Source organism: Pelophylax lessonae (genome assembly GCF_965119305.1).
Source record: "Pelophylax lessonae genome assembly, chromosome: 2".
Classification (NCBI taxonomy): domain Eukaryota; kingdom Metazoa; phylum Chordata; class Amphibia; order Anura; family Ranidae; genus Pelophylax; species Pelophylax lessonae.
The window spans coordinates 537,025,062-537,037,070 of NC_138769.1; positions in this window are offsets into that span (position 1 = coordinate 537,025,062).

Below are 12,009 nucleotides of genomic sequence, written 5' to 3' on the forward strand. Positions count from 1 at the left end.
GGGGTACAGTGAACACAATCTTTGTGGGGTGCAGAGAAGACAATCCTTTTGGGGTGCAGTGAACACAATCTTTGTGGGGTACAGTGAACACAATCTTTGTGGGGTGCAGTGAACACAATCTTTGTGGGGTGCAGTGAACAAAACCTTTGTGGGGTGCAGTGAACACAATCTTTGTGGGGTGCAGTGAAGACAATCCTTGTGGGGTGCAGTGAAGACAATCCTTGTGGGGTGCAGTGAAGACAAACAATCCTTGTGGGGTGCAGTGAACAAAATCTTTGGGGGGTACAGTGAACACAATCTTTGTGGGGTGCAGTGAACAAAACCTTTGTGGGGTACAGTGAACACAATCTTTGTGGGGTGCAGTGAACAAAACCTTTGTGGGGTACAGTGAACACAATCTTTGTGGGGTGCAGTGAAGACAATCCTTTTGGAGTGCAGTGAACACAATCTTTGTGGGGTACAGTGAACAAAACCTTTGTGGGGTACAGTGAACACAATCTTTGTGGGGTGCAGAGAAGACAATCCTTTTGGGGTGCAGTGAACACAATCTTTGTGGGGTACAGTGAACACAATCTTTGTGGGGTGCAGTGAACAAAACCTTTGTGGGGTACAGTGAACACAATCTTTGTGGGGTGCAGTGAACAAAACCTTTGTGGGGTACAGTGAACACAATCTTTGTGGGGTACAGTGAACACAATCTTTGTGGGGTACAGTGAACACAATCTCATACTTCTGAAGCTTTGAGGGTGCTGCCTGTTCTATACTCCTCCTCCTCCTCCTCATCCATCCTTTTAGGTGTACAAACAATAGTAATTGGGGCCTAGTGTGCTTCTGTACGTGTGAAAAACATACACTTTTTTTGATCATATTTCCTATTCCGTTATTCAATAAAAACCTTTGGGGCTCAATTAAATTGCGGAATAGTCTGTGTCGGTACGTGTGAGATCCACCTTTCCAAGTTTTTGGGGTTCATCTCATACTTCTGAAGCTTTGAGGGTGCTGCCTGTTCTATACTCCTCCTCCTCCTCTTCCTCATCCATCCTTTTAGGTGTACAAACAATAGTAATTGGGGCCTAGTGTGCTTCTGTACGTGTGAAAAACATACACTTTTTTTTGATCATATTTCCTATTCCGCTATTCAATAAAAACTTTTGGGGCTCAATTAAATTGCGGAATAGTCTGTGTCGGTACGTGTGAGATCCACCTTTCCAAGTTTTTGGGGTTCATCTCATACTTCTGAAGCTTTGAGGGTGCTGCCTGTTCTATACTCCTCCTCCTCCTCTTCCTCATCCATCCTTTTAGGTGTACAAACAATAGTAATTGGGGCCTAGTGTGCTTCTGTACGTGTGAAAAACATACACTTTTTTTTTATCATATTTCCTATTCCGCTATTCAATAAAAACCTTTGGGGCTCAATTAAATTGCGGAATAGTCTGTGTCGGTACGTGTGAGATCCACCTTTCCAAGTTTTTGGGGTTCATCTCATACTTCTGAAGCTTTGAGGGTGCTGCCTGTTCTATACTCCTCCTCCTCCTCCTCATCCATCCTTTTAGGTGTACAAACAATAGTAATTGGGGCCTAGTGTGCTTCTGTACGTGTGAAAAACATACACTTTTTTTGATCATATTTCCTATTCCGTTATTCAATAAAAACCTTTGGGGCTCAATTAAATTGCGGAATAGTCTGTGTCGGTACGTGTGAGATCCACCTTTCCAAGTTTTTGGGGTTCATCTCATACTTCTGAAGCTTTGAGGGTGCTGCCTGTTCTATACTCCTCCTCCTCCTCCTCATCCATCCTTTTAGGTGTACAAACAATAGTAATTGGGGCCTAGTGTGCTTCTGTACGTGTGAAAAACATACACTTTTTTTTATCATATTTCCTATTCCGCTATTCAATAAAAACCTTTGGGGCTCAATTAAATTGCGGAATAGTCTGTGTCGGTACGTGTGAGATCCACCTTTCCAAGTTTTTGGGGTTCATCTCATACTTCTGAAGCTTTGAGGGTGCTGCCTGTTCTATACTCCTCCTCCTCCTCCTCCTCATCCATCCTTTTAGGTGTACAAACAATAGTAATTGGGGCCTAGTGTGCTTCTGTACGTGTGAAAAACATACACTTTTTTTTGATCATATTTCCTATTCCGCTATTCAATAAAAACCTTTGGGGCTCAATTAAATTGCGGAATAGTCTGTGTCGGTACGTGTGAGATCCACCTTTCCAAGTTTTTGGGGTTCATCTCATACTTCTGAAGCTTTGAGGGTGCTGCCTGTTCTATACTCCTCCTCCTCCTCTTCCTCATCCATCCTTTTAGGTGTACAAACAATAGTAATTGGGGCCTAGTGTGCTTCTGTACGTGTGAAAAACATACACTTTTTTTTGATCATATTTCCTATTCCGCTATTCAATAAAAACCTTTGTGGCTCAATTAAATTGCGGAATAGTCTGTGTCGGTACGTGTGAGATCCACCTTTCCAAGTTTTTGGGGTTCATCTCATACTTCTGAAGATTTGAGGGTGCTGCCTGTTCCATACTCCTCTTCCTCATCCTCCCTTTAGGGTAGGAAAAAATTTAATCGGGCCTAGTCTGTGTTTGTACGTGTGAGATACACAGTTTTTTATCCTATTCCGCTATTCAATACACACCCTTTTGGTGTAAAAAACATTAAATTGCGACATAGTTTGCATATTTGACTGTGAGATACACCCGTGCGATACTGTTGTTCTTTTGTTCCGCTATTCAATAAAGACCTTTCTAGGGCAAGATCTTAAATTTCAGAAATATGAGGAGAGCGTCAAATAGGGGCCGTGGCCTGGGTCGTGGTGGTGCTGCTGCTAGAGCTCCTGTTGCAAGGAGAGGACATGGTCGATCTGTGCCAGCTACACGCACAAGTGAAACACCTTCCTCAAGTGTGAGTAGGCGACAGAACCTGCATCAGTATTTGGTAGGGCATCATACGCCCCTAGAAGTGATGAGGCCAGAACAAGTGGAGGCGATAGTAGATTGGTTTGCTGCTGACAGTGCCTCCAGTTCCTTCACATTGTCTCCCACCCAGTCTACTGCAGAAAGGTCACAGTTGGCACCTGCAGCCGATGTCCAACCGTCTTTCACCTCACCCCCTTGCAAATCAGGCAAGCAGTCTGAGCCCCAAGCCATACAGCAGTCTCTTCTTCTTTTTGATGACTCTGTCAGCAGGGTTTCCCAGGGCCATCCACCTAGCCCTGCCCCAGAAGTGGAAGAGATTGAGTGCAGCGATGCCCAACCACTTATTTCTCAAGATGAGTACATGCAAGGATCATCGCAGCACGTCTCCGATGATGACGAAACGCAGGTGCCAACTGCTGCGGCGTTCAGCATTGTGGAGACCGACAAGGAGGGCAGGGGTGAAGACTGGGTGGAAGATGATGTGGAGGACGATGAGGTCCTCGACCCCACATGGAATGAACGTCATGCAGGTGACCTGAGTGGTTTGGAGGAAGAGGCGGTGGTCGCACAGAGCCACCAGCACAGCAGAAGAGGGAGCAGGGTGCAGAAGCGGAGCGGCCGTGCCCTAGACACTACGCCCGCTACTGCCCAACGCAGCAAGGGAACGAGCGCACCAAAGTCAGCTCAAAGGAGTTCTCTAGCGTGGAAGTTCTTCAGACAATGTGCTGATGACAGGACACGAGTGGTTTGCACCCTGTGCAATCAGAGCTTGAAGCGAGGCATAAACCTTCTCAACCTGAGCACAACCTGCATGATCAGGCATCTAAGTGCAAAGCACGAGCTGCAGTGGAGTACACACCTTCAAAACCAAGAAACGTCTCTGGTTCATCCTGCTTCCTCTTCTGCTGCAGTCTCGGCCGCTCCAGCCACATCTGTAGTGATACCGGCACCTGCCACCCCGCAAACAGACGATCTGTCAGCAACACCACCACCTGGGTCACCAACAACCATCTCCACAATGTCCCGTGGAAGCGTTCAGCTTTCCATCTCCCAAACACTTGAGAGGAAGAGGAAGTACCCCCCTACCCACCCGCGATCCCTGGCCCTGAATGCCAGCATTTCAAAATTATTGGCCTTTGAAATGCTGTCATTCCGTCTGGTGGAGACGCACAGTTTTAAAAACCTTATGTCGGTGGCTGTCCCACAGTACGTCGTGCCCAGCCGCCACTACTTTTCCAGGCAAGCCATCCCTTCCCTGCACAACCACCTTGGCACAGATGGCGTTGCACTGCGCAACGCCATCTGTGCCAAGGTCCACCTAACTACCGATACGTGGACCAGTAAGCACGGTCAGGGGTGTTATATCTCCCTAACGGCACACTGGGTAAATGCAGTGGCGGATGGGCCTGAGGCGGATAGCAATTTGGCGCATGTCCTTCCACCACCGAGGATTGCAGGGCGCTTCAGTTTGCCTCCTGTTCCTAACTCCTCCTACTCCGCTTCCTCATCCTCTACCGCCTCCTCATCCGGACAGCGTAACACCTTCACCACCAACTTCAGCACGGCCAGGGGTAAACGACAGCAGGCAGTTTTACAACTTGCCTGTTTGGGGGACAAACCACACACCGCGCAGGAGTTGTGGAGGAGCATGGAACAGCAGACAAATGAGTGGTCAAGCCCGGCCTGGTGGTGTGCGATAACGGGAGAAATCTCATAGCAGCTCTGGGCCTAGCCGGTTTGACGCACATCCCTTGCCTGGCGCATGTGCTGAATTTGGTGGTGCAGAGGTTCCTTAAAAACTACCCCGATATGTCAGAGCTGCTGCAGAAAGTGCGGGCCGTTTGTGCGCACTTTCGGCGTTCTCACCCTGCTGCTGCTCGCCTGGCAGCGCTGCAGCGTAACTTCGGCCTTCCCGCTCACCGCCTCATATGTGACGTGCCCACAAGGTGGAACTCCACCTTGCACATGCTGGAAAGACTGTGCGAGCAGCAGCAGGCCATAGTGGAGTTTCAGCTGCAGCACGCACGCGTGAGTCGCTCTGCGGAACAGCACCACTTCACCACCAATAACTGGGCCTCCATGCGAGACCTGTGTGCCTTGTTGCGCTGTTTTGAGTACTCCTCCAACATGGCCAGTGGCAATGACGCCGTTCTCAGCTTAACTATCCCACTTCTATGCCTCCTTGAAAAAACAATTCGGGCGATGATGGAAGAGGATGTGGCACAGGATGAGGAGGAGGAGGAGGATGAAGAGGTAACATTACCAAGGCTTTCAGGGCAGTCATTCGCAAGGGGCTCCGAGGGTGGGTTCCTGCACACACAAATGCCAGGGACACAATTGTCCAGCAGGGGCACAGTTCTGGAGGATGAGGAGGATGAGGAGGAGGAGGAGCTGGAGGAGGAGATGGAACCATGTTCACAGCAGGGTGGCACCCAGGCCAGCTCATGGCCATCACTGGTGCGTGGCTGGGGGGATACAGAGGACACGGACGATACACCTCCCCCAGAGGACAGCCTTTCGTCGCCTCTGGGCAGCCTGGCACACATGAGCGATTACATGCTGCAGTGTCTCCACAACGACCGCCGAGTTGCCCACATTCTGACTTGTGCTGATTACTGGGTGGCCACGCTGCTGGATCCCCGTTACAAGGACAACGTACCGTCCTTAATTCACTCACTGGAGCGCGATCGCAAGATGCGCGAGTACAAGAGCACGCTGGTAGACGCGATGCTGCTGGCATTCCCATCTGACAGCGGGGCCACAGTGGAAGCACAAGGCAGAGGAGGAGGAGGAGGAGGTCGCCAACTCAACCAGGGCACCGCCAGCACCTCAGAAGGCAGGGTTAGCATGGCCGAAATGTGGAAAAGCTTTGTCAGCACGCCACAACAAACAGCAGCACCAGCAGCTCAGATGGAACGTCTTAGCAGGAGGCAGCATTTTACCAACATGGTGGAGCAGTATGTGTGCACACGCCTACATGTAGTGAATGAGGGGTCTGCCCCCTTCAACTTCTGGGTCTCCAAATTGGGCACATGGCCTGAGCTTGCCCTTTACGCCTTGGAGGTGCTGGCGTGCCCTGCAGCCAGTGTATTATCTGAACGGGTATTTAGCACGGCTGGGGGTGTTATAACAGACAAGCGCAGCCGCCTGTCCAGAGACAATGTGGACAAGCTCACATTCATTAAAATGAACCAGGCATGGATCCCACGGGACTTTTCCGTACCTTGTGCAGAATAGCAATGGATACCGACCTTACCCAGCCATTGTTCCATTTTTGCTCTCTCACTCTTTTGGGGTGTACCCTCATTTAAAATTTGTGAAAAGAAGCAGTGTTGGCTACCTCGTCCTCCTCCTCAGGGCCAGATTAACGTAGGGGCTATTGGAGCTGCAGCTCCATGCAGGCCCCTACCTTTTATATAGGCCCCGGGTTGGCCATATTCACTGTGACCGCTCTTCTGTCACTTGTAAACACAGAAGTCTGGCTTCTATGCTCGCTTCCCCAGGCAGCACCCTCAGAACCTCCCCACACAGCGCGAAGGCCGGACAAGGAGGGACAGTTGCCGATGCATGGATGTGTTTATGGGCTTCAGAGACAGCATCCCATGTTGAATTAGGCATGCATGGCTGCACCCTTCCTCCTCTGGGTGCATGGCAAGGCACGGCCCTTAAGGCCCTTCAAAATCCTCAGCACCAAGACCATGATGCTCTTAATCCGGCCCTGGTCCTCCTCCACCGCCGCTTCCACCTACACCGCCCATAGGTGTGCGCAGCCTATTGCATTAGGGTGTGCACCCCAAAGTTGAAATACACATGCATGTGTTTGCCTACATGTACATGGCCCCGATACATTACTCTCCCTGCTGGCAAAGAGAAATAGAGCAGAGCAGGTGCGAGGGAGATCTTTCCCATCTCCTCACTGGCAAACAGAGCGATAATGCTATGTGCCCTAGGTGATTAGGGTGTGCCCAGGTACACCAGGCACACCCTGTGCGCACGCCTATGACACCGCCACATCCACCACCACCTCAACCTCCCTCCTACTCCATATGGGCCTCGTCCTTCAGAGATGAAGAACATTGTTTTATTTTTCTGTTTTTTTTTTGTTGTTTTAAGTTATTTCCCTATCCACATTTGTTTGCAGAGCACTTGCCATGCTCTTAACTACGTTTTGCTGCCATTTGCAGCACTCTAGCCCTTTCCATTGGTGTTTTAGAGCCATTTTAGTGCCTTAAAGTTCGGGTCCCCATTGATTTCAATGGGGTTCGGTGTCCGGGAAAAGTTCGGTAAAAGTCCGGGACACGGACCCGGACTTTTTTTTAAAGTTCGGGCGAACCCGTCGAACACGGACATCTAGGTGTCCGCTCAACCCTAAGGAAGATATTACATCTCATGAAATTGCTTTTGCAATTATATACTTCACCTCCTAAAAAATCACAGGGACTGGGCGGTGTGTGGTCACACTGCATTATTAGTCCCCAGGCTGTAATCTTTGTATGCTCATTATCTTTAAACTGGGGCTTTGCCTGCCATTATGCTGGAAACACATGTGGTTCTCCTTCCTAAGCTGAGTAAGGACCTTACTACCTGCCCGGCTGAATATGGACTTCAAAATTCTGACAAAAGTGTTAGCCACTAGACTCTCAAATGTTATCCCCATTTTAGTGAGCATTGACCAGACAGATTTTATGACCCAAAAATCAATAGGCACAAATCTTCCTAGGATTTTTTTTCCACTTACAAATTATTCACAGGGATCAAGGTATGAAGGCATTGAAGTCATTAGACATTAAAAAAACCTTTGACTTCATAGACTGAGGTTATATGCATAACATCCTGGGTTGTTATTATCCTGGGATTTGGACCTAACTTTCAGGGCTCAATCTACCTGCACTATAACCATCCAGAAGTGGTGCTCAAATTCGGTAATTCCCTCTCTCCCTATTTTAGTATAGGGTGCACACTGTCGCCATTCCTGTTTGCGGTCATTGCCATTGAATATAGCCATTCTATCCTTTACTGAGGTGAGAGCTTTGGAAGTGGGAGAAATCAGGGAATGTTTAGCTTTGTATGCCGTTGATTTTGAATGAGTTCACAACATATTCAGGTTTAAACTGGTCTAAATCTAATATCCTACCTCTAGATAGTGGAACTGAGGCTGTGGCAGAGAGCAATTTCCCAACTTTCAGAAATGACACTAGGTGCATTAATTTGGATTAGTGCAAGTACACACTATAGAAGGGTAGGCTTTGTTAATTTTTTTCAGAGGTTTACAACCACTTGAACAATGACCATATACTGTATATAAAAATTGTAACCATATAAAAAAAATAACATAGTTGGAACCACCAGTTTGGATTGTGTGATAAAAGAAAACATAATATTTCACGTAATATAATATAATATAATATCCGAAAGGGGAAGAGGCCTTTGCTCTAAATGGTAAAAGCACAAATACACCTTAAAAAAATTAATTCCATGCTGGACCTTTTTTATTACAGGCTTAATTCTTAGACAGAGAGATAAAAGATTGTTATTTGTTATCCCCTACCACCCCACTGAGTCAACAGCTAGGTGCTTAAAATTGTGGGTTCTGGGCTACAAACTATATACTTCCCACAGTGCTTAGGCCAATATACAAACCAAAATACATGCATACAAAAGTTGGAACGTCCAAAACTCTAAAAACAAATGTAAAAAAATGATTACATATTACAACAGCTGTTTTACACACACACATGCACATTATGACAAGATCGGGTAGGAAAATTGCTTCTTGAAACTGTGGTAAGCACCTTGATTTGGTTGGCTACAGAGGAGAGGAGGTATAGTTTAGGTCAAAGGTTTCTTGCAGATTGACTATGTAGATTGAGCATGTAAGTATGTAACATAACTGACTTTCAACTGAGTGAACATCCATTTAATGTTAATATAGTATTACTATTATTTTTATTTTTTATTTTGATAAAAAGAAGAGAGGTCAATTTTGTTTGAAAAACTGTACATTGAAACATTAACTTTTTCTCCCCCAGACTGAGCAATAGGCTGTATTACATAGCAATGGAAACAAGTAAAGGTGCAGTGGGGTTTAGGTTATAAAACGATCATTAAAAAAAAAGGAACAGAAAGGAGAACAATTTATGATGTGTAGTCAGAATGTCCTTTCTGTCTCTGGGTAAATCTCCCGTCCTTTTCTGTGTAAGGATGTGCACGGTATACCAATCAGGATTGAAATGTTTGTATATCAGGGAAAAGGTGACATTGATTTGTAATATATTCCAGGTTCTCCATAGCAGCAAATCTGGCCACAAACATAAGATACTTGCCCTCCAAGAGAATATAATAAGGGCTGCTATTCTTATTACAACTAAATCCAGCACAGACAGAATAGACTTTAGTGTGCTTTATGTACTGAATTAAAATGAAAGAGCAACATGGTGGATTTTATTTAGAAACAAAATGTCACAATAGAACAAAGAGGTCTGTTTTTTAGCTATAACCCTTGTATGTATTTCTATTTGCAGTCACTAATAATGGTAAGTAAACTACATATAAGGAAAACTGGCCGTTTAATTGACAATATATTTTAAGTTATGGATGTAAAGTTTAGATTAAAATATTTTTATGCTAATTTTATATTTTCTACACTTGCTGTGCTATATTTCTATGAGGATAATCTATAAACAGATTTAAAATCTCTTTCTATGGTGTCCCTGTTACTATGTTAAAGGTTAAAAGAGAAGTACAGCCAAAGCTCGTATTGCAAACTCATAAACATAATTATTGTTCATATTTAAACAAAAAATACATATTTTTTAAATATATTTTTAAGGCTGCATTCACATGTCAGCGTTTGGATCGTGGGCAGAACCGCCGCGGTTCCGCCCGCGATCCGGAGATTATTGCAAATCGTGGGACGCCTAGCGTTGCCTGTTGATTTGCAATAGCCCCCCAAACGGCGAGCGATGTTGCCGCGATTTCCGCCTGCCGAACCGCGGCAAAACATCGCGCAAACAAAATCGCGGGAAGCAATACGCTCCAAAGAAGCTCTTGTACTTCTTTGGAGCGTATTGCGTCCCGCGATTTTGTTTGCGCGATGTTGCCGCGATTCGGCAGGTGGAAATCGCGGCAACATCGCTCGGCGTTTGGGGGGCTATTGCAAATCAACGGGCAACGCTAGGCGTCCCGCGATTTGCAATAAATCTCCGGATCGCGGGCGGAACCGCGGCGGTTCTGCCCGCGATCCATACGCTCACATGTGAACGGAGCCTAAGAAAATAGATAAACAAAAAAAAAATAAAAATACTAATCACTATGGTAACATTGTACTGCTCTAGAGGTTATCATACAATAACTGGCTGTTCTGCTGTCTGTCTGCTGGCTGTGCTGTCCTTTTTCTTTCCCCCTTCTTCGTTTTCTTTTCTTTCTTTTCTTTTTCCTCTTCTTTTGGTTCTTTTGGGCTCTTTTTGTCATTACTTTTCTTTCTGGCCTAGAGGACTCATAGCCTGTTGAGCCCATTATGCCATTTTCTAGGATTATTCCCTCAAAATTTTGATTACATTTTTGGGATGTCGGTACCCTGATATAATATTTACCACAACACAATTGATCTTTTAACTGGCTGTTCTGATATTACTGTATGTCAGAGCAGCCAGCCATTGCCTCTGATCACCACCACAGCAGTACAACGTCACTAGACTAGTGCAGCCAGCCACAATGTCCCCCAATCAGCACCACACCAGTCACAGTGTCACCATATGGCCTTGTTCACATGTGTGCTGCTTTTTGTTCAAATCAGCCTTCAGAGACCATTTACCATTTGACAGACGGCGAGGAGGCATTGTATCACCTCCCTACTGCCCGATTTAACCTGTACAAAAAATTGTATGCATGGTCATGCATGAAGATGTGCGTAAATATGTGCACCTGCTCATATTAATTCTTGATTGACAACTAGAGGTTTCCTAACTCATGTGCATGCTCATAGTAATTTTTGAGTGACAACTAGACATGCCTTAAGTTGCGTGCGTGCCCATGCAAGTGCGCATTAGCGTGAGCGTGGATGTATACTTGTCGCTCACTTGCCTTTTTAAAGGGGCTGCAGAGACCAGAGGATTGCTGTGTGGTTGTCAGCTTCTTTTGCCTGTGACCTGATCCTGTGTTTGTTCCTGTGTATACCCAGCCTGTTTGACTTGTTCCTGATGCCTTGTTGCTGACCTGGCTTGTGATCTGACTCTGCCTTTTGTTCTGGTGCCTTCTCTGCTCGCCTGATACTGACTCTGCCTGCTGCTTGGCACCGGCTGCAAGTACCTTACATCCAGGATCTCCAACCAGGCACTTGTGCCACTCCGTGACCTGTTATATTATGTCACCATCTTCAGTCTCAACCAGGTATGTGACATAACCCCCTTAGACCCCACACAAGTGCCCCCATTCACTTGAATGGATTGTGGTTGGCAGGCAAAAGCAACAAGGGGTATTCCTGCCATGTCTGTGAAGCTAAGCATTGCAGCTAAGGCATATGTATACCCCAGCCACTGCCTCCTCAGCTGAAAGGGGATGTGAACCTGTGAACAAGCTCTAATAGTGCAGCTATTCACAGTGTTCTCATTCACCACCACACTAGTCTCAGTGTCACCATGACTCGATTAAAGGTGTGTGGCTCTCTGAAGAGCGATCTGTGTTTGGGTATGAATTTGACAGACAGTGTAAACCAAAACATTTGTGTATATATATATTTTTTTCTTTCTTTAGTGATTACATGACCAATGTTCTGCAGAACGGGCTTGGATATCTGGGGGTGGAAACTGCAGGGGGGGGGGGGGGGGTTGGTGCATAGGAGCAGGAGGTAGAGAAACAGCAGTACACTGATTTTCTCAGTATTTAGCTGTGTAGAGGGGCATCCCAACACCAGTCTGACCACTAGAGAATAGGCAGACTGTGCTCCCAAGCAGAATGCAAAGAAGATAACTGACCATGCTGGGATGAATGTGCTTCCATGCTTTGGTGTGATCAGTTTGAAATATGACATCAGGTGGACAGGTATTTTACACAAAGGAAGCAATGCAAAGAAATTAATATATATATATAT